This window comes from Hyla sarda, unplaced genomic scaffold (assembly GCF_029499605.1).
Source record: "Hyla sarda isolate aHylSar1 unplaced genomic scaffold, aHylSar1.hap1 scaffold_682, whole genome shotgun sequence".
In the NCBI taxonomy this organism is placed as follows: domain Eukaryota; kingdom Metazoa; phylum Chordata; class Amphibia; order Anura; family Hylidae; genus Hyla; species Hyla sarda.
Genome location: NW_026610699.1, coordinates 45,702 through 68,246, shown reverse-complemented (window position 1 = coordinate 68,246; position 22,545 = coordinate 45,702). Strand labels below are relative to the sequence as shown.

The 22,545-nt window shown below is 44.6% G+C and overlaps 1 protein-coding gene and 2 non-coding genes across 5 annotated transcripts in view; 2 read left to right on the top strand and 1 right to left on the bottom strand.

Annotated features, from left to right (window-relative positions):
- The window catches only part of LOC130343444 (restin homolog), a 52,589-nt gene extending 36,430 nt beyond the window's left edge, over window positions 1-16,159 (top strand). For 2 of the 3 annotated variants that reach the window (XR_008882767.1, XM_056554354.1), the window contains exons 2-3: window positions 1,935-2,099; window positions 15,223-16,159. The gene's annotated coding sequence lies outside the window, so the exon portion shown is untranslated. The remainder of the gene's footprint in view (window positions 1-1,934; window positions 2,100-15,222) is intronic. The other variant, XM_056554355.1, reaches the window with a different exon arrangement.
- Window positions 16,160-18,368: 2,209 nt separating this feature from the next.
- Window positions 18,369-18,441, bottom strand: TRNAA-AGC (transfer RNA alanine (anticodon AGC)). Its single transcript has one exon. It is a non-coding gene; the product is annotated as a tRNA-Ala (tRNA).
- A 3,201-nt stretch (window positions 18,442-21,642) lies between these two features.
- Window positions 21,643-21,752, top strand: TRNAL-CAA (transfer RNA leucine (anticodon CAA)). Its single transcript has 2 exons — window positions 21,643-21,680; window positions 21,707-21,752. It is a non-coding gene; the product is annotated as a tRNA-Leu (tRNA).
- The last annotated feature ends 793 nt before the right edge of the window (window positions 21,753-22,545 follow it).

The window sequence follows — 22,545 nt, the reverse complement described above, 5'->3', positions numbered from 1 at the left end:
CTTGCATGGGACTTTAAACATAAGCCCCGCCCCTGGCAAATGGGGGTGAGTAAGGGTTAAATCACCTATCCTATATTTGTTGCTGACATATAAGTAACATGTGACCAAGTGTAATGGTAATATCTTCAGCCATTTGAAAGTTTTTGTGGAACATACATACATACATACATACATACATACACACACACACACACACACACACACACGTTGAGTTTTATATATATATATATATATATATATATATATATATATATATATGTGTGTGTGTGTGTGTGAGAAACCTTCCTTTCAGAGTAGACTCCAGTTTGGTTAGAATGAGATGGGTTTTCTTCCTTCTGGAGTAGACTCTGGTTTGGTTAGACTAAGATGTTTTCTTCCTTCTGGAGTAGACTCTGGTTTGGTTAGACTAAGATGTTTTCTTCCTTCTGGAGTAGACTCTGGTTTGGTTAGACTAAGATGTTTTCTTTCTTCTGGAGTAGACTCTGGTTTGGTTAGAATGAGATGTTTTCTTTCTTCTGGAGTAGACTCTGGATTGGTTAGAATGAGGTTTTTTCTTTCTTCTGGAGTAGACTCTGGTTTGGTTAGAATGAGTTTTTTTCCTTCTTCTGGAGTAGACTCTGGTTTGTTTAGAATGAGGTCTTTTCTTCCTTCTGGAGTAAACTCCAGTTTGATTAGAATGAGTTTTTTTCTTTCTTCTGGAGTAGACTCCGGTTTGGTTAGAATGAGATTATTTTCTTCCTTCTGGAGTAGACTGGTTTGGTTAGAATGAGATGCTTTCTTTGTTCTGGAGTAGACTCTATTTTGGTTAGAATTAAATCTTTTCTTTCTTCTGGAGTAGACTCTGGTTTTGTTAGAATGAGTTTTTTCCTTCTACTGGAGTAGACTCTGGATTGGTTAGAATTAGTTTTTTTTTCTTTCTTCTGGAGTAGACTCTAGATTAGAATGAGATATTTTCTTCCTTCTGGAGTAGACTCTAGTTTGGTTAGAATGAAATCTTTTCTTTCTTCTGGAGTAGACTCTGGTTTGGTTAGAATGAGATGCTTTCTTTGTTCTGGAGTAGACTCTAGTTTGGTTAGAATTAAATCTTTTCTTTCTTCTGGAGTAGACTCTGGTTTTGTTAGAATGAGTTTTTTCCTTCTACTGGAGTAGACTCTGGATTGGTTAGAATTAGTTTTTTTTTCTTTCTTCTGGAGTAGACTCTCGATTAGAATGAGATATTTTCTCCCTTCTGGAGTAAACTCCAGTTTGATTAGAATGAGATGTTTTCTTTCTTCTGGAGTAGACTCTGGTTCAGTTAGAATGAGTTTGTTCCTTCCTTCTGGAGTAGACACTGGTTTGGTTAGAATGAGTTTTTTTCCTTCTTCTGCAGTAGACTCTGGTTTGGTCAGAATTTGTTTTTTTCTTTCTTCTGGAGTAGACTTTGGTTTGGTTAGAATTAGCTTTTTTCCTTCTTCTGGAGTAGACTCTGGTTTGGTTAGAATTATTTTTTTTCCTTCTTCTGGAGTAGACTTTGGTTTGGTCAGAATTAGTTTTTTTCCTTCTTCTGGAGTAGACTTTGGTTTGGTCAGAATTAGTTTTTTTTCCTTCTTCTGGAGTAGACTTTGGTTTGGTTAGAATTAGTTTTTTTCTTTCTTCTGGAGAAGACTCCAGTTTAGTAAGAATAAGATGATTTTCCTTCGATTGGAATGCATTATTAGACCAAGGGCGATCAGCTATCATTTAGTGGAGACACATGAGGTCTTTTGGTGCCGGAGCTCTTCTTTATTCGCTATACACCACTGATAGGACATGTGCTTATCTGCTCTTCTTCTTATCACTTTGGACCAGACTTGCCTTCTGACCCTTCTTATTGACCAGAACATTTGGTGAATATTTTTATATTTCTGCACCATTTTTACTTCTATCCCTACAGGGTTATTCCTTTTTATTCACAGGTTACACCATAAATGTCTGCTAGGTGCAGGTTCTACCTCTGGGATCCGTGGGAGCGAGGGCCCCTCCTGCCTGGTTACAGCCATTGGGCGTGGTCAGGATGCTGGACACCTAAGGGATTAGATGGATAAATGTCCAGACGGGAATAACTCTTCAAACACTGGACGGTGAGACGTCTGTCCTGTTCTGTTTAATATGTGAAACATGTAACCCTTTCAGCTCCATCTGCTGTAGACATTGGATCGGTCATACATCTGCTGTAGACATGGGATTGGTCATACATCTGCTGTAGACATGGGATCGGTCTTACATCTGCTGTAGACATGGGATCGGTCTTACATCTGCTGTAGACATGGGATCGGTCATAAATCCGCTGTAGACATTGGATTGGCCATACATCTGCTGTAGACATGGGATCGGTCATACATCTGCTGTAGACATGGGATCGGTCATACATCTGCTGTAGACATGGGATCAGTCATAAATCCGCTGTAGACATGGGATCGGTCATACATCTGCTGTAGACATGGGATCGGTCATACATCTGCTGTAGACATCGGATCGGTCATACATCTGCTGTAGACATCGGATCGTTCATACATCAGCTGTAGACATGGGATCGGTCATACATCTGCTGTAGACATGGGATCGGTCATACATCTGCTGTAGACATGGGATCGGTCATACATCTGCTGTAGACATGGGATCGGTCATACATCTGCTGTAGACATTGGATCGGTCATACATCTGCTGTAGACATGGGATCGGTCATACATCTGCTGTAGACATGGGATCGGTCATACATCTGCTGTAGACATGGGATCGGTCATACATCTGCTGTAGACACAGGATCGGTCATACATCTGCTGTATACACGGGATCGGTCATACATCTGCTGTATACACGGGATCGGTCATACATCTGCTGTAGACATGGGATCGGTCATACATCTGCTGTAGACATGGGATCAGTCATAAATCCGCTGTAGACATGGGATCGGTCATACATCTGCTGTAGACATGGGATCGGTCATACATCTGCTGTAGACATCGGATCGGTCATACATCTGCTGTAGACATCGGATCGTTCATACATCAGCTGTAGACATGGGATCGGTCATACATCTGCTGTAGACATGGGATCGGTCATACATCTGCTGTAGACATGGGATCGGTCATACATCTGCTGTAGACATGGGATCGGTCATACATCTGCTGTAGACATTGGATCGGTCATACATCTGCTGTAGACATGGGATCGGTCATACATCTGCTGTAGACATGGGATCGGTCATACATCTGCTGTAGACATGGGATCGGTCATACATCTGCTGTAGACACAGGATCGGTCATACATCTGCTGTATACACGGGATCGGTCATACATCTGCTGTATACACGGGATCGGTCATACATCTGCTGTAGACATGGGATCGGTCATACATCTGCTGTAGACATAGGATCGGTCATACATCTGTTGTAGACACGGGATCGGTCATAAATGCGCTGTAGACATTGGATCGGTCGTAAATCTGCTGTAGACAAGGGATCGGTCGTAAATCTGCTGTAGACAAGGGATCGGTCATACATCTGCTGTAGACACGGGATCGGTCATACATCTGCTGTAGACACGGGATCGGTCATACATCTGCTGTAGACATGGGATCGGTCATACATCTGCTGTAGACATGGGATCGGTCATACATCTGCTGTAGACATGGGATCGGTCATACATCTGCTGTAGACACGGGATCGGTCATACATCTGCTGTAGACATGGGATCGGTCATACATCTGCTGTAGACATGGGATCGGTCATACTTCTGCTGTAGATACGGGATCGGTCATACATCTGCTGTAGACATGGGATCGGTCATACATCTGCTGTAGACACGGGATCGGTCATACATCTGCTGTAGACATGGGAACGGTCACACATCTGCTGTAGACATGGGATCGGTCACACATCTGCTGTAGACATGGGATCGGTCATACATCTGCTGTAGACATTGGATCGGCCATACATGTGCTGTAGACATGGGATCGGCCATACATCTGCTGTAGACATGGGATCAGTCATACATCTGTTGTAGACACGGGATCGGTCACACATCTGCTGTAGACATGGGATCGGCCATACATCTGCTGTAGACATAGGATCGGTCATACATCTGCTGTAGACATGGGATCGGTCATACATCTGCTGTAGACATGGGATCGGTCATACATCTGCTGTAGAGATGGGATCGGTCATACATCTGCTGTAGAGATGGGATCGGTCATATATCTGCTGTAGACATGGGATCGGTCATACATCTGCTGTAGACACGGGATCGGTCATACATCTGCTGTAGACACGGGATCGGTCATACATCTGCTGTAGACATGGGATCGGTCATACTTCTGCTGTAGATACGGGATCGGTCATACATCTGCTGTAGACATGGGATCGGTCATACATCTGCTGTAGACATGGGATCGGTCATACATCTGCTGTAGAGATGGGATCGGTCATACATCTGCTGTAGAGATGGGATCGGTCATACATCTGCTGTAGACATGGGATCGGTCATACATCTGCTGTAGACACGGGATCGGTCATACATCTGCTGTAGACACGGGATCGGTCATACTTCTGCTGTAGATACGGGATCGGTCATACATCTGCTGTAGACATGGGATCGGTCATACATCTGCTGCAGAGATGGGATCGGTCATACATCTGCTGTAGACATGGGATCGGTCATACATCTGCTGTAGAGATGGGATCGGTCATACATCTGCTGTAGACATGGGATCGGTCATACATCTGCAGTAGACATGGGATCGGTCATACATCTGCTGTAGACACGGGATCGGTCATACATCTGCTGTAGACACGGGATCGGTCATACATCTGCTGTAGACACTAGTGTTGAGCGGCATAGGCCATGTTCGAATTCGCGAATATTTGCGAATATATGGACGAATATTCGTCATATATTCGCGAATATTCGTTATATTCTTTTTTTTCGCGCATATGCGAAAATTCGCGTATGCGAAAATTACCATATGTGAAAATTAGCATATACAAAATTAACATACATGAAAATTTGCATATGCGAAAATTAGCATATGCGAATTTTCGCATATGCGCATTTTTGCACGCCAGTCTCACACAGTAGTATTAGAGCCTTCTTTACACCACACAAGCTGGAAGCAGAGAGGAGTGATCACTGTGATGTGTACTGTGGGAAAAAAAAAAAAAAAAAACGAATATTCGTAATTACGAATATATAGCGCTATATTCGCGAAATTCACGAATTCGCGAATATGCGATATTCGCGAATAATATTCGAATTGCGAATATTCGCGAGCAACACTAGTAGACACGGGATCGGTCATACATCTGCTGTAGACATAGGATCGGTCATACATCTGCTGTATACACGGGATTGGTCATACATCTGCTGTAGACATGGGATCGGTCATACATCTGCTGTAGACATGGGATCGGTCATACATCTGCTGTATACACGGGATTGGTCATACATCTGCTGTAGACATGGGATCGGTCATACATCTGCTGTATACACGGGATCGGTCATACATCTGCTGTAGACATGGGATTGGTCATACATCTGCTGTAGACATGGGATCGGTCATACTTCTGCTGTAGATACGGGATCGGTCATACATCTGCTGTATACACGGGATTGGTCATACATCTGCTGTAGACATGGGATCGGTCATACTTCTGCTGTAGACACGGGATCGGTCATACATCTGCTGTAGACATGGGATCGGTCATACATCTGTTGTAGACACGGGATCGGTCACACATCTGCTGTAGACATGGGATCGGCCATACATCTGCTGTAGACATAGGATCGGTCATACATCTGCTGTAGACATGGGATCGGTCATACATCTGTTGTAGACACGGGATCGGTCATACATCTGCTGTAGACATAGGATCGGTCATACATCTGCTGTAGACATGGGATCGGTCATACATCTGCTGTAGACATGGGATCGATCTTAAATCCGCTGTAGACATTGGATCGGCCATACGTCTGCTGTAGACATGGGATCGGTCATACATCTGCTGTATACACGGGATCGGTCATACATCTGCTGTAGACATGGGATTGGTCATACATCAGCTGTAGACATGGGATCGGTCATACATCTGCTGTAGACATAGGATCGGTCATACATCTGCTGTAGACATGGGATCGGTCATAAATCCGCTGTAGACATCGAATCAGTCACACATCTGCTGTAGACATTGGATCGGTCGTAAATCTGCTGTAGACAAGGGATCGGTCATACATCTGCTGTAGACATGGGATCGGTCATACATCTGCTGTAGACAAGGGATCGGTCATACATCTGCTGTAGACATGGGATCGGTCATACATCTGCTGCAGAGATGGGATCGGTCATACATCTGCTGTAGACATAGGATCGGTCATACATCTGCTGCAGAGATGGGATCGGTCATACATCTGCTGTAGACATGGGATCGTTCATACATCTGCAGTAGACACGGGATCGGTCATACATCTGCTGTAGACACGGGATCGGTCATACATCTGCTGTAGACACGGGATCGGTCATACATCTGCTGTAGACATGGGATCGGTCATACATCTGCTGTAGACACGGGATCGGTCATACATCTGCTGTAGACATAGGATCGGTCATACATCTGCTGTATACACGGGATCGGTCATACATCTGCTGTAGACATAGGATCGGTCATACATCTGCTGTATACACAGGATCGGTCATACATCTGCTGTAGACATAGGATCGGTCATACATCTGCTGTATACACGGGATCGGTCATACATCTGCTGTAGACATAGGATCGGTCATACATCTGCTGTATACACGGGATCGGTCATACATCTGCTGTAGACATAGGATCGGTCATACATCTGCTGTAGACATGGGATCGGTCATACATCTGCAGTAGACACGGGATCGGTCATACATCTGCTGTATACACGGGATCGGTCATACATCTGCTGTAGACATAGGATCGGTCATACATCTGCTGTATACACGGGATCGGTCATACACTCACATCTCGGTGACGGCGGCTGAATGATTTCCATCATATTCTCCTCTGTCGCTCTCTGCACTGTTCTGCTTGGCGGGAAAATCCAGTAATTGGGGAATTAGCTCAGATGGTAGAGCGCTCGCTTAGCATGTGAGAGGTAGAGGGATCGATGCCGCATTCTCCATTATGAGTAAATTTTTACCAAATTGGTCTAAAAATCCTAAAGAATAAGATGTTAGAGAAAATGTTATTATGATTAAATAGATAAGAAAGTATATAAAGTATAGAATGTCACCATGTGAGGTATGTAAACGTTACAAAATATCAAAACATATTAAAATAATTAATAATGAAAAGATATAGTTTTTGCTTATATAGTGCAGAAAAGTCTATTATTAGACAATAATGTAGAGGTTCTTGTGCATGCTTACCTGCTTTTGCTTATGTGCCAGGCACAGGATAGGCTCCATTTTGATTTAAGTCACAATGATGGGGAATGTATGATGCTCTGGTTGGGTGTTTGCTTATTGCAGCTGATGTCATCATGCTGCTGGAGATCATCCAGATCAGTTCATTGGACTCATTGATGGGTTGGTGGTTGTTCACATTGTGCAGTTCTAATGTGTTTTTGAGATAAATAAGGAGAAAGTGATTTGACCTATAATCACAATTGAGTTGCTTTATGAAGATATGACGAGGCTGTGTTTAAGCTGGTTTTGTGTGACTTCTATATATCCTGATCCCATACAGGTAACAGTAGTATACAGATAGAGCTGGAGAGGAGGTGAATAACTACGATATATCCTGATCCTATACAGGTAGCAGCAGCAGTATACATATAGAGCTGGAGGGAAGGTGTATAATAACTTTATGTACTGCTTACATAGAGATAGCAGCAGTATACAGATAAAGCTGGAGAGGGGGTGTATATCTACTATATATACTGATCAAATAGAGATAGCAGCAGTATAAAGATGGAGCTGAGAGGGGAGATGTATATCTACTATATATATACTGATGATATAGAGATAGCAGCAGTATACAGATAGAGCTGGAGGGGAGGTGTATAACTACTATTTATACTGATTACATAGCGACAACAGCAGTATACTGATAGAGCTGGAGGGGAGGAGTATAACTACTATAGATCCTGATCACATAGAGATAGCAGCAGTATACAGATAGAGCTGGAGAGGAGGAGTATATACATACTATATATATATATATATATATATATATATATATATATATATATACACACCAAACACTTCAAAGGGTGGAGAAATCAGCCCTGTATAATATAGAGCTCATAGCTCCCCAGGCGGTGCTCTGCTTCTCAGGTCTTGACCCCAAACCAAGGAAACTCCAGCAAAAAAGTAAAGAAGCGGCACTCCAGAGTCAAATGAAGGTCACATGATGGGTGAATAAACACAGCCTTCATTTGACTTTGGAGTGCCGCTTCTTTGCTTTTTTGCTATGTATATATATATATATATATATATATATATATATATATATATATATACTGATCACATAGACATAACGGCAGTATACAGATAGAGCTGACAGGGGAGGGGTATATCTACTATAAACACCTCTCCGGCTGGGAAGAGAAGGAACTGGGTGTCAGCTGAACAGCAGTCTCTATTGGAACAGCAATGGCCGGGCATGGACGGGCTATTTTATAATATTTCTTTAGTTTTGAAGGCACCCTGAACCGATTTTAATAAAAATAATAAATAAATAAAAAATAAATCTTTAATCAGTTCAGTCGCAGCTTTTTAAATACAATTTCTGACAGTTCAAAACAACATGGAGAATGCGGGCACCAATCCCACTACCTCTCACACGGTAAGTCCCCTCTCTAACCTGAACATACCGAGCGAAATGTGGAGTACGGCTTTAAGAGAACAAAAGGCAACACAAAAATCATCAATTCATTACTTTATTATATTTGTTCATTTTATGTTATTATTATATTTATTCCTTTTTACTTTATTATATTTATTCCTCTGTTATTATATTGATTTATCTGTTACGTTATTATATTTATTCCTCTATTACATTTATGTTAGGTTATTATTATATTTATTCCTCTATTATATTCATTCCTCTGTTATTATATTTCGTTCTGTTATTACATTTATTCCTCTATTACATTTATGTTAGGTTATTATTATTATATTTATTCCTCTATTACATTTATGTTAGGTTATTATTATATTTATTCCTCTATTATATTCATTCCTGTCACGATGCCGGCTGGCAGGTAGTGGACCCTCTGTGCCAGAGAGGGATTGGCGTGGACCGTGCTAGTGGACCGGTTCTAAGCCACTACTGGTTTTCACCAGAGCCCGCCGCAAAGCGGGATGGTCTTGCTGCGGCGGTAGTGACCAGGTCGTATCCACTAGCAACGGCTCACCTCTCTGGCTGCTGAAGATAGGCGCGGTACAAGGGAGTAGGCAGAAGCAAGGTCGGACGTAGCAGAAGGTCGGGGCAGGCAGCAAGGATCGTAGTCAGGGGCAACGGCAGAAGGTCTGGAAACACTGGCAAGGGACACACAAGGAACGCTTTCACTGGCACTAAGGCAACAAGATCCGGCAAGGGAGTGCAAGGGAAGTGAGGTAATATAGGGAGTGCACAGGTGATAACTCTAATTGGAACCACTGCGCCAATCAGCGGCGCAGTGGCCCTTTAAATCGCAGAGACCCGGCGCGCGCGCGCCCTAGGGAGCGGGGCCGCGCGCGCCGGGACAGAACAGACGGGGAGCGAGTCAGGTAGGAGAGCCGGGGTGCGCATCGCGAGCGGGCGCTACCCGCATCGCGAATCGCATCCCGGCTAGCAGCAGGATCGCAGCGCCCCGGGTCAGAGGACGTGACCGGGGCGCTGCAGCGGAGGAGGTGAAGCGAGCGCTCCGGGGAGGAGCGGGAACCCGGAGCGCTCGGCGTAACAGTACCCCCCCCCTTGGGTCTCCCCCTCTTCTTGGAGCCTGAGAACCTGAGGAGCAGACTTTTGTCAAGGATGTTGTCCTCAGGTTCCCAGGATCTCTCTTCAGGACCACAACCCTCCCAGTCTACTAAAAAAAAATTTTTTCCTCTGACCTTTTTGGCAGCCAAAATCTCCTTGACCGAGAAGACGTCCGAGGAGCCGGAAACAGGAGTGAGAGGAACAGATTTGGGAGAAAAACGGTTGAGGATGAGTGGTTTGAGAAGAGAGACGTGAAAGGCATTAGGGATACGAAGAGAAGGAGGAAGAAGAAGTTTATAAGAGACAGGATTAATTTGACACAGAATTTTGAAAGGACCAAGATAGCGTGGTCCCAACTTGTAGCTAGGGACACGGAAGCGGACATATTTAGCGGAGAGCCATACCTTGTCTCCAGGGGAAAAAACGGGGGGAGCTCTTCTTTTCTTATCCGCGAACCTCTTCATGCGTGAAGAAGCCTGTAAGAGAGAATTTTGGGTCTCTCTCCATATAATGGAAAGGTCACGAGAAATTTCATCCACAGCGGGCAGACCAGAGGGCAAGGGGGTAGGGAGGGGGGGAAGAGGGTGACGGCCGTACACCACGAAAAATGGGGATTTGGAGGAAGATTCAGAGACCCTGAAGTTATACGAGAATTCGGCCCATGGAAGGAGATCTGCCCAGTCATCCTGGCGGGAGGAAACAAAATGTCGCAAATAATCACCCAGGATCTGGTTAATTCTTTCTACTTGTCCATTGGACTGGGGATGATATGCAGAGGAAAAATTTAATTTAATCTTGAGTTGTTTACAGAGAGCTCTCCAGAATTTAGACACGAATTGGACCCCTCTATCCGAGACAATCTGCGTAGGCAACCCGTGAAGACGAAAAATGTGTACAAAAAATTGTTTAGCCAACTGAGGCGCAGAAGGAAGACCAGGAAGAGGAATGAAATGTGCCATTTTGGAGAATCGATCAACGACCACCCAAATAACGGTGTTGCCACGGGAAGGGGGTAAATCAGTAATAAAATCCATACCAATCAGAGACCAAGGCTGTTCGGGGACAGGCAGAGGATGAAGAAAACCAGCGGGCTTCTGGCGAGGAGTCTTATCCCGGGCACAGATAGTGCAGGCTCGCACAAAGTCCCCAACATCCGTCTCCAGAGTTGGCCACCAATAGAAGCGGGAGATGAGTTGCACAGATTTCTTGACGCCCGCATGACCTGCGAGATGGGAGGAGTGACCCCATTTGAGGATTCCGAGGCGTTGGCGTGGAGAAACAAAGGTCTTTCCTGGAGGAGTCTGTCTGATGGAGGCAGGAGAAGTGGAGATCAGGCAGTCAGGTGGAATGATGTGTTGCGGAGGGAGATCAACTTCTGAGGCATCCGAGGAACGAGAGAGAGCATCGGCTCTAATGTTCTTATCGGCAGGACGAAAGTGAATCTCAAAATTAAATCGGGCAAAGAACAGAGACCACCGGGCCTGGCGAGGATTCAGCCGTTGGGCCGACTGGAGGTAGGAGAGGTTCTTGTGGTCGGTGTAGATAATAACAGGAAATCTTGATCCCTCCAGCAGATGCCTCCATTCCTCAAGTGCTAATTTAATGGCTAGAAGTTCTCGATCCCCGATGGAGTAGTTCCTCTCCGCTGGAGAGAAGGTCCTAGAGAAAAAACCACAAGTGACAGCATGCCCGGAAGGATTTTTTTGTAGAAGAACAGCTCCAGCTCCTACTGAGGAGGCATCAACCTCCAATGGGAAGGGTTTGGAAGGGTCAGGTCTGGAGAGCACGGGAGCCGAAGAAAAGGCAGACTTGAGTTGTTTAAAGGAGTCTTCTGCTTGAGGAGGCCAGGACTTGGGATCAGCATTTTTCTTGGTTAAAGCCACGATAGGAGCCACAATGGTAGAAAAATGTGGAATAAATTGCCTGTAATAATTGGCGAACCCCAAAAAGCGTTGGATAGCACGGAGTCCGGAGGGGCGTGGCCAATCTAAGACGGCAGAGAGTTTGTCTGGATCCATCTGTAGTCCCTGGCCAGAGACCAAATATCCTAGAAAAGGAAGAGATTGGCATTCAAACAGACATTTCTCAATTTTGGCATAGAGTTGGTTGTCACGAAGTCTCTGAAGAACCATACGGACATGCCGGCGGTGTTCCTCTAGATTGGCAGAAAAAATTAGGATATCGTCCAGATATACCACAACACAGGAGTATAATAGATCACGAAAAATTTCATTGACAAAGTCTTGGAAGACGGCAGGGGCATTGCACAGTCCAAAGGGCATGACCAGATACTCAAAGTGTCCATCTCTGGTGTTAAATGCCGTTTTCCACTCGTCCCCCTCTCTGATGCGGATGAGGTTATAGGCGCCTCTTAAGTCCAATTTAGTGAAGATGTGGGCACCTTGGAGGCGATCAAAGAGTTCAGAGATGAGGGGTAAGGGGTAGCGGTTCTTAACCGTGATTTTATTAAGACCGCGGTAGTCAATGCAAGGACGTAGGGAGCCATCTTTTTTGGAGACAAAGAAAAATCCGGCTCCGGCAGGAGAGGAGGATTTACGGATAAAGCCCCTTTTTAGATTCTCCTGGACGTATTCGGACATGGCAAGAGTCTCTGGGGCAGAGAGAGGATAAATTCTGCCCCGGGGTGGAGTAGTACCCGGGAGGAGGTCGATAGGGCAATCATAAGGCCTGTGAGGAGGTAGAGTCTCAGCTTGTTTTTTGCAGAAAACATCCGCGAAGTCCATATAGGCCTTGGGGAGACCGGTTACTGGAGGAACCACAGAGTTACGACAAGGGTTACTGGGAACCGGTTTTAGACAGTTCTTGGAACAAGAGGACCCCCAACTCTTGATCTCCCCAGTGGACCAATCCAGGGTTGGGGAATGAAGTTGAAGCCAGGGAAGTCCAAGGAGAATCTCCGAGGTGCAATTGGGGAGGACCAAAAGTTCAATCCTCTCATGATGAGATCCGATGCTCATAAGAAGGGGCTCCGTGCGGAAACGTATGGTACAGTCCAATCTTTCATTATTTACACAATTGATGTAGAGGGGTCTGGCGAGACTGGTCACTGGGATGTTGAACCTGTTGACGAGAGAGGCCAAAACAAAATTTCCTGCAGAACCAGAGTCCAAGAAGGCCACTGTAGAGAAGGAGAAGGCAGAAGCAGACATCCGCACAGGCACAGTAAGACGTGGAGAAGCAGAGTAGACATCAAGGACTGTCTCACCATTGTGCGGAGTCAGCGTACGTCTTTCCAGGCGGGGAGGACGGATAGGACAATCCCTCAGGAAGTGTTCGGTACTAGCACAGTACAGGCAGAGGTTCTCCATACGGCGTCGTGTCCTCTCTTGAGGTGTCAGGCGAGACCGGTCGACCTGCATAGCCTCCACGGCGGGAGGCACAGGAACAGATTGCAGGGGACCAGAGGAGAGAGGAGCCGAGGAGACGAAACGCCTCGTGCGAACAGAGTCCATATCTTGGCGGAGTTCCTGACGCCTTTCAGAAAAACGCATGTCAATGCGAGTGGCTAGGTGAATAAGTTCATGTAGATTAGCAGGAATTTCTCGTGCGGCCAGAACATCTTTAATGTTGCTGGATAGGCCTTTTTTGAAGGTCGCGCAGAGGGCCTCATTATTCCAGGACAATTCTGAAGCAAGTGTACGGAATTGTACGGCATACTCGCCAACGGAAGAATTACCCTGGACCAGGTTCAACAGGGCAGTCTCAGCAGAAGAGGCTCGGGCAGGTTCCTCAAAGACACTTCGGATTTCCGAGAAGAAGGAGTGTACTGAGGCAGTGACGGGGTCATTGCGGTCCCAGAGCGGTGTGGCCCATGACAGGGCTTTTCCGGACAGAAGACTGACTACGAAAGCCACCTTAGACCTTTCAGTGGGAAACAGGTCCGACATCATCTCCAGATGCAGGGAACATTGGGAAAGGAAGCCACGGCAAAACTTAGAGTCCCCATCAAACTTATCCGGCAAGGATAAGCGTATCCCAGGAGCGGCCACTCGCTGCGGAGGAGGTGCAGGAGCTGGCGGAGGAGATGACTGCTGAAGCTGTGGTAGCAACTGTTGTAGCATAACGGTCAGTTGAGACAGCTGTTGGCCTTGTTGCGCAATCTGTTGTGACTGCTGGGCGACCACCGTGGTGAGGTCAGCGACAACTGGCAGAGGAACTTCAGCGGGATCCATGGCCGGATCTACTGTCACGATGCCGGCTGGCAGGTAGTGGACCCTCTGTGCCAGAGAGGGATTGGCGTGGACCGTGCTAGTGGACCGGTTCTAAGCCACTACTGGTTTTCACCAGAGCCCGCCGCAAAGCGGGATGGTCTTGCTGCGGCGGTAGTGACCAGGTCGTATCCACTAGCAACGGCTCACCTCTCTGGCTGCTGAAGATAGGCGCGGTACAAGGGAGTAGGCAGAAGCAAGGTCGGACGTAGCAGAAGGTCGGGGCAGGCAGCAAGGATCGTAGTCAGGGGCAACGGCAGAAGGTCTGGAAACACTGGCAAGGGACACACAAGGAACGCTTTCACTGGCACTAAGGCAACAAGATCCGGCAAGGGAGTGCAAGGGAAGTGAGGTAATATAGGGAGTGCACAGGTGATAACTCTAATTGGAACCACTGCGCCAATCAGCGGCGCAGTGGCCCTTTAAATCGCAGAGACCCGGCGCGCGCGCGCCCTAGGGAGCGGGGCCGCGCGCGCCGGGACAGAACAGACGGGGAGCGAGTCAGGTAGGAGAGCCGGGGTGCGCATCGCGAGCGGGCGCTACCCGCATCGCGAATCGCATCCCGGCTAGCAGCAGGATCGCAGCGCCCCGGGTCAGAGGACGTGACCGGGGCGCTGCAGCGGAGGAGGTGAAGCGAGCGCTCCGGGGAGGAGCGGGAACCCGGAGCGCTCGGCGTAACAATTCCTCTGTTATTATATTGATTTATCTGTTACGTTATTATATTTATTCCTCTATTACATTTATGTTAGGTTATTATTATATTTATTCCTCTATTATATTCATTCCTCTGTTATTATATTGATTTATCTGTTACGTTATTATATTTATTCCTCTATTACATTTATGTTAGGTTATTATTATATTTATTCCTCTATTATATTCATTCCTCTGTTATTATATTTATTTCTGTTATTACATTTATTCCTCTATTCCATTTATGTTAGGTTATTATTATATTTATTCCTCTATTATATTCATTCCTCTGTTATTATATTTATTTCTGTTATTACATTTATTCCTCTGTTACATTATTATATTTATCTCTAGGTTACATTATTTCGGGCTCGTGCGCTCCTGTCCTGATAAAATATGAACCTTTTGCCCACAGACTGATAAATGACCCAGAAAAGAAGCCTCAGACGCCATATGGAGCCCATGGATCCTCCCACATAAAGAACCGCAGGAAGGGATGGCGGAGCGTGCGGGTTGTGTGCGGAGGTTGTGGGATCACATTTCTGGGGCTTTGTTACATTTACATGGGGTTCAGGATGTTGTACAACGTGAATCTATATTCTGTTTACTCTCTGTGGCACAATTGTTTAGCACGTAAGGTTGGTGGTTCAAGTCCACCCAGGGATGTGTCTGCACTCTTCCCCACCCCCTCAGCCCAACCCTATATAAGTAGTAGTTAGCTACACATGGGCCATTTCTTTCCTTGCAGCCTCCCAGTCTGACTGGGAGACCATGGTAAGTGGCTATTACACCTTGTTCACACTGGTGCGGTGCTGTGCGGTGTCCGTTGCTGCCGTGGCGCCGTGTCTGCGGGGGGGGGGGGGGGGGGGGGTGCGACCCATAGACTGGTTTGAGTGGCATTTGGGCCGCTCTGCCAGTGGGTCGTTTCCCCCCTGTGGGCACTGGTGTCGCGGCGGTGGTGGTCGACGCCCGGTGCTGCGCCATTTTATGCTAGGGACGTTATGGACCCACTCTAAATAGTTGGCCTTGACGTGGCGAGTGGGCTTGTACTTTTTGATCAAAAATGTATAATAACAACCTGTTAGTTTTTGATATTATGCTGAGAAGCAATCAGATCATTATACAAGATTGTAGATGTGCGGCCATGTCTGTTTTCTACCTAAATCCACCAAGGGATGTGTTTATGTTTTTATTGGTACATTCTCTGACCTTAAAGGGGTACTCCGTGGAAAACTTTTATTTTTAAATAAACTGGTGCCAGAAAATTAAACAGATTTTTAAATTACTTCTATTAGAAAATCTTAATCCTTCCATTACTTTTTAGGAGCTGTATACTACAGAGGAAATGCTTTACTTTTTAGATTTCTCTGATGTCATGCCCACAGTGCTCTCTGCTGACCTCTGCTGTCCATTTTAGGATCTGTTCAGAGCAGCATATGTTTGCTCTGGGGATTTTCTCCTGCTCTGTACAGTTCCTAAAATGGACAGCAGAGAGCACTGTGGTCGTGAAATCAGAGAAATCTAAAAAGTAAAGCATTTCTTCTGTAGTATACAGCCCTTAAAAAGTACTGGAAGGATTAAGATTTTTTAATAGAAATAATTTACAAATCTGTTTAACTTTCTGGCATCAGTTTATAAAAAAAAAAAAAAAAATTACTTTTCCATGGGAGTACCCTTTTAAGGATAATGTTTTGTGATACACTGACATCCCCGTCAGTCTCCACGTATATGTGATCATAGTGTCTCCCAAAATGGTGATCAGAACAAGATGGCCGCAATTTGGTCAGTAATCACCATTACTGACCAAAGCATCTAAAGTATCTGCAGGGCTTTGGGGTAGACTCATCGGACCACAACAGAGGTAGTCCAACGAGTTAAGATGGTGGCTGGAGGTTTCCTCTTCCCTGCTGCTCTCTGGGATCCATCTGTATGAGCTGCCTTATGAAAAGTCTAAATAAGTAGATCACAGATACCACTGATCAGTCATTCTATAAATAGTCCCCTGTGGGGACTTTACACATGTAACAAAATACTAATAAAAAGTTTTGTAAAATAAAAACCTGAATAAGTCCCTCCCCCCAATAAAAATATTATCGCCCACTTTTCACATTTTACTAATAAAAAATAAATAAACTAACATAATTGCCATGTGCGGAAATATCCATCCAAACTATTAGGGTACGTTCACACTTACAGCATCTGCTGCATATTAATGCTGCATACTTTCTGCAGCTGATTTTGCTACACAACAAAGTTAATGGGTAGCAATATCAGCTGCACAAAATATGCAGCAGATCCTGTACTTGTGAACGTACCCTTAAAATATAATGTTAATGATCCCGTATAGTGAACGGCGTAAGAAAAAAATATGTAAACGTAAAAGAAAAAAAAAACACCCAAAATTGCTGATTGTTGGTAACATCATATTCCATAAAAAAAAAAGAAAAGTTTAAAAAGTGATTAAAAGTCACCTTTACAAAAAAGTGGTACCGATTAAAACTAGAGATCACAGCCCCGTATACAGAAAAATAATAAAGTTATAGGGGTCAGAAGGGGACAATATTAAACAAACATACTTTTTTAACAAATTAACTTAAACTTTTTTTTAATACCAGTACAATAATAGAAACGTGTGTAACCATGGTGATTGTTATAATCTTACTGACCCACAGAATAAAGAAAACATGACAGTTTTACGGTAAATTGTAATATGCAAAAACAAAACCCGCCAAAAAATTGCTAAATTTTATTTTACTTTTTCATTTTTCCGTCACAAATTATATTTTCTGCCTGCGCCGTACAAGCTATGGTAAAATTAAAGGTGTCATTACTAACTCTTAAAAGGCGAAGAGAAAAAAAATTATGAAAAGGCAAAACTGAGAATTGGCTGCGTCCATAAGGAGTTAATATAAAAAAGCAGCAAAACAACATAAAAAAGAACAAGAAGGCTAAAAATCATAACACACAGTAAAATGTTCGTTCCTTATTATCTTTGTAAAAAAGAAAAAAAAAAGGTGAAGGTCACGTGTGATTTCTGGAGACTAAACTGTTCATAGATATAGATAGTTATTGGGGGTTATTTACTAAATGAATCCCGACATAATTTTTTATCAGTTTTGCACACAAATTGTGTCATGTTTCGTTTGTCAGAATTTGCTACCAAATAAATCTTAAAAAAAAAAAAAACAAAAAAAAAACACGTCCAACTCTGGAAAGGGGGCGTGGTCACAAAAGGGCGTGGCCCCCCGACATGTTCAGAGAAAATCATATTTACAAATGTTCCCATATAAAATGTGGTTAATTTGAGCTCCCCAAAACCTGACTGTTTAGAACAGTTGTAAAATAAAAAGCAAAATGTAGGGAAAAGTGCAAAAACAAGTAAATACATAGGGAAAAATGAGTAAATACCGTGGAAAAATACCTGTCAGGGAAAAAAAACACAAATAAAATGAGGGCCAATGTGTGAAATTCTAAATTGTAACGGCCAATGTAAAAAGATGTGGAGAATGCGGGCATCGATCCCGCTACCTCTCGCATGCTAAGCGAGCGCTCTACCATTTGAGCTAATTCCCCTTCCACATATTTTTGTGAAACATTTCTTATAGGGGCGATCTGAGAAGTCCACGTGAATTATAACCGCTGTCTGCTGGCGCATAGCGAGCGCTATTCAGAGGACAGTGTTAATATTTTGTGTGGACTGTTCCAGTTTTGTGCACACTTTGGCTCTAGTGACGCACCCTCGACAGGACACCACGGCAGCTGACGACCAGCTTTGCGAGTCTACACACTATTCAGTGGACAGTTTCATATTTCACGTGGACTTCTCAGATCCTGTTGTGTGCACAATTTGAATCAAGTGTCATGCCCAACCTTGAGAGGACGTCGCGGTAGCTGACCAACCATCTTTGTGAGTCTACACACTATTCAGTGGACAGTTTCATATTTCACGTGGACTTCTCAGATCCAGTTGTGTGCACACTATGATTCAAGTGTCATGCCCAACCTTGAGAGGACGTCGTGGTAGCTGACCGACCAGCTTTGCGAGTCCACATGCTATTAAGTGGACAGTTTCATATTTCACGTGGACTTCTCAGATCCAGTTGTGTGCACACTATGATTCAAGTGTCATGCCCAACCTTGAGAGGACGTCGTGGTAGCTGACCGACCAGCTTTGCGAGTCCACATGCTATTAAGTGGACAGTTTCATATTTCACGTGGACTTCTCAGATCCTGTTGTGTGCACAATATGATTCAAGTGTCATGCCCAACCTTGAGAGGACGTCGTGGTAGCTGACTGACCAGCTTTGCGAGTCCACATGCTATTCAGTGGACAGTTTCATATTTCACGTGGACTTCTCAGATCCTGTTGTGTGCACAATTTGAATCGAGTGTCATGCCCAACCTTGAGAGGACGTCGTGGTAGCTGACCGACCAGCTTTGCGAGTCCACATGCTATTCAGTGGACAGTTTCATAATTCACGTGGACTTCTCAGATCCTGTTGTGTGCACAATTTGAATCGAGTGTCATGCCCAACCTTGAGAGGACGTTGTGGTAGCTGACCGACCATCTTTGTGAGTCTACACGCTGTTCAGTGGACAGTTTCATATTTCACGTGGACTGTTCTTGTTTTTTGCAAACTTTGTTTTGAGTGTCATGTCTGACCTTGAGAGGACGACGCGGCAGCTGACTGACCACCTTTGCGAATCTACATTCTATTTAGCGGACCACATTCATATATAGTGTGGACATCTCAGAACCTGTTTTTTGCACACTTTGGTTCGAGTATCACGCCAACGACAGGACAGCTCCACCTTTACGAGTCTACATGCTATTCAGTGGACAGTGTTAATATTTCATGTGGACTGTTCCAGTTTTTTGCAAACTTTGGTTTGAGTGTCACCGCTGACCTTGAGAGGACACCACAGCAGCTGACCATCCACCTTTGCGAGTCTACACGATATTCAGTATATAGCGTTCATATTTCACATGGACTTCTCAGATTCCGTTTTGTGCACACTTTGGTTTGAGTGTCACGCCCTCGACCGGACGCCATGGCAGCTGACCGACCACCTTTTTGAGTCTACACGCTATTCAGTTAACAGTATTAATATTTCCAGACATTGCTCAGATAGCAAATAGAAAAACTTTACGATTATATTAAAAAGAAAAAAACGGAAATAAAGAATTCTAAACAAGAAACCTGGTTAAAAAAAAAACGTTTCCACTGGAAATTAGAGATGTGGTTCCTGCTCCTACTGTAAATATAATGCTTCCTCTACTATACACACATGGTACATGACCTTATTACCTGCAGGTCCACCCATGTTGTCTACTATATACAATGTAAATGCGGCCGCTTTTACATTGGTAAAACCAAGCGACAATTATGTACTAGAATTCGTGAACACTTACATTTAATCAAAACCGGCTCCGGATCTCCTAGATTTATAGTGCATATTCGTCATGATCATAAAGGAAATATTGGAAACCTGAAATTTGGAGGTCTGGAAAGGGTTAAAACCACGAATGGAGGCGGGGATCGTGATCTGGCGCTCCTCCGCAGTGAAGCTAAATGGATACTGCATTTGGAAGCGCAAGGCTCTATGGGACTCAATGACAAAATAGATTTTTCTCCTTTTTTAGATTCATAAATTTTGGTATCTATTGTAATTATCTTTTTGGATGTGCTACTATATATTTTTCCAAGTTTTTGTGACTTTATTTTTTCCTTTTTTTTCACATGAATCAGTTGGTCACGTGCACATTGCAAGACACATAAAAAAGTCGGGAGCAATGACGTAAGCAGAGGCCAGAACAAGTGCTAATTAGCACGAAACCACCGGTCGTTGCCTCTGAGCCCCCCCCCCCCCCCCGTCTACCTCCTCCACCCTCTTCCTTTCCATGTACCTTCATTGATTTAGTGATGGATTTTCATATCTTATTTTCTACCCTTGATTTTACCTTACCCTCTTTATCTGTGCACCACCTATACCATCCTAAACATTTTTTGTTTGAGTTGCATCCACGTAGTTTCTCCATTTATATTATATTAGTGAACTGTGCTTCCTTTGTGAGTCTACACGATATTCAGTGGACAGCGTTTATATTTCACGTGGACTTCTCAGATCCCGTTTTGTGCACACTTTGGCTCTAGTGTCACGCCCTCGACCTCGTCAGGACGCTGCGGCAGCTGACCGACCACCTTTGCGAGTCTACACGCTATTCAGTGGACAGTGTTTATATTTCACGTGGACTTCTCAGATACCATTTTGTGCAAAGTTCGGTTTGAGTGTCATTTCCGACCTTGAGAGGATGACGTGGCATCATTGCGAGTCTACAGCAGTTTAATCAGACAGCGTTTAGATTTCATGTGGACTTCTCAGATCCCGTTTTGTGCGCACTTTGGTTCGAGTGTCACACTCCTGACCTCAAGAGGACGCCACTGCAGCTGACTGAGTCTACTCGCTATTCAGGGTGTTGTGCCCTCAGCACAACATTATTTGGTAAGGCTAAATTCTACCCCGTTTTATCCATAAGTTTCTGACCAAATTTCAATCCTTTCTAAAAGAAAGTTCTGTAGTTCTGTAGAAGGGGACTGTGAAATCAAACACAAAGCTAAACAAAAACAGTAAAAAAAAAGTATAACAAGTAAAAATCTAAAATGTAAAAAATAATCAGAAAAATAAAATCAGAAAAACCTAGTAAGACAAATGTTAGGCACAGTGCACACAGTTTGAGGCCGAGTCCTCTCACTATACACTTCTATACCACTTGTCAGGATGGCCGAGCGGTCTAAGGCGCCAGACTCAAGAGGACTCTCTTCCATACACATGGGTGTTCTGGTCTCCGAATGGAGGCGTGGGTTCAAATCCCACTTCTGACAGTAACTTTTTTCCCCCTCTCTAAATACTAATTATTGTATAAATCAAAATCAAGCACTCCAGTTGGCTGCACTAAAACTTGGCATTTTTAGTCATAACGACGTAGACATTTTTGTAAGCCCTGAAGCAGTTGCTTCATCCGGGTTGGAGGAGTTTTAGGAAAAACTAGTCTTTCAAGAATGTTTTTCATGTTAAAGGAGTAGTGCAGTGAAAAATAACTTATCCACGCCCATTTCCAGCAGACTGCCGGGGGCCCTGTTCAGGAGATCACTGGTGCTCACACTCTGTTTGCAATCTCCATCAGTATTTTCAGCAGATTTGAGCTGCCTTAAAGGGGTACTTCGCCCCTAGACATCTTATCCCCTATCCAAAGCTTAGGGGATAAGATGTGTGATTGCGGGGACCCCCGCAATCTCTACTGCAACACTCACTTGTCACCAGCTGCACTGTGTGAAGATTGCTCCGTGTCTGTTGACTCACAGGGGCTGGAGTATCGTGACGTCACTGCTCCGCCCCCTTGTGACATCACGGCCCACCCCCTGAATGAAAATCTATGGGAGGGGGCGTTGTGGTCGTCACCATAGACTTGCATTGAGGGGGCGGGGTCGTGACATCACAAGCCTCTGGCCCCTGCATCGCCAGTCAACAGTTACGGAGCAAAGTTCGCTCCGTGCACCAGATAACAGGGGGTGCAGCAGGAGAGATTGCGAGGGTTCCCAGCGGTGGGACCCCCGTGATCAGACATCTTATCCCCTATCGTTTGGATAGGGGATATGATGTCTTGGGGTGGAGTAC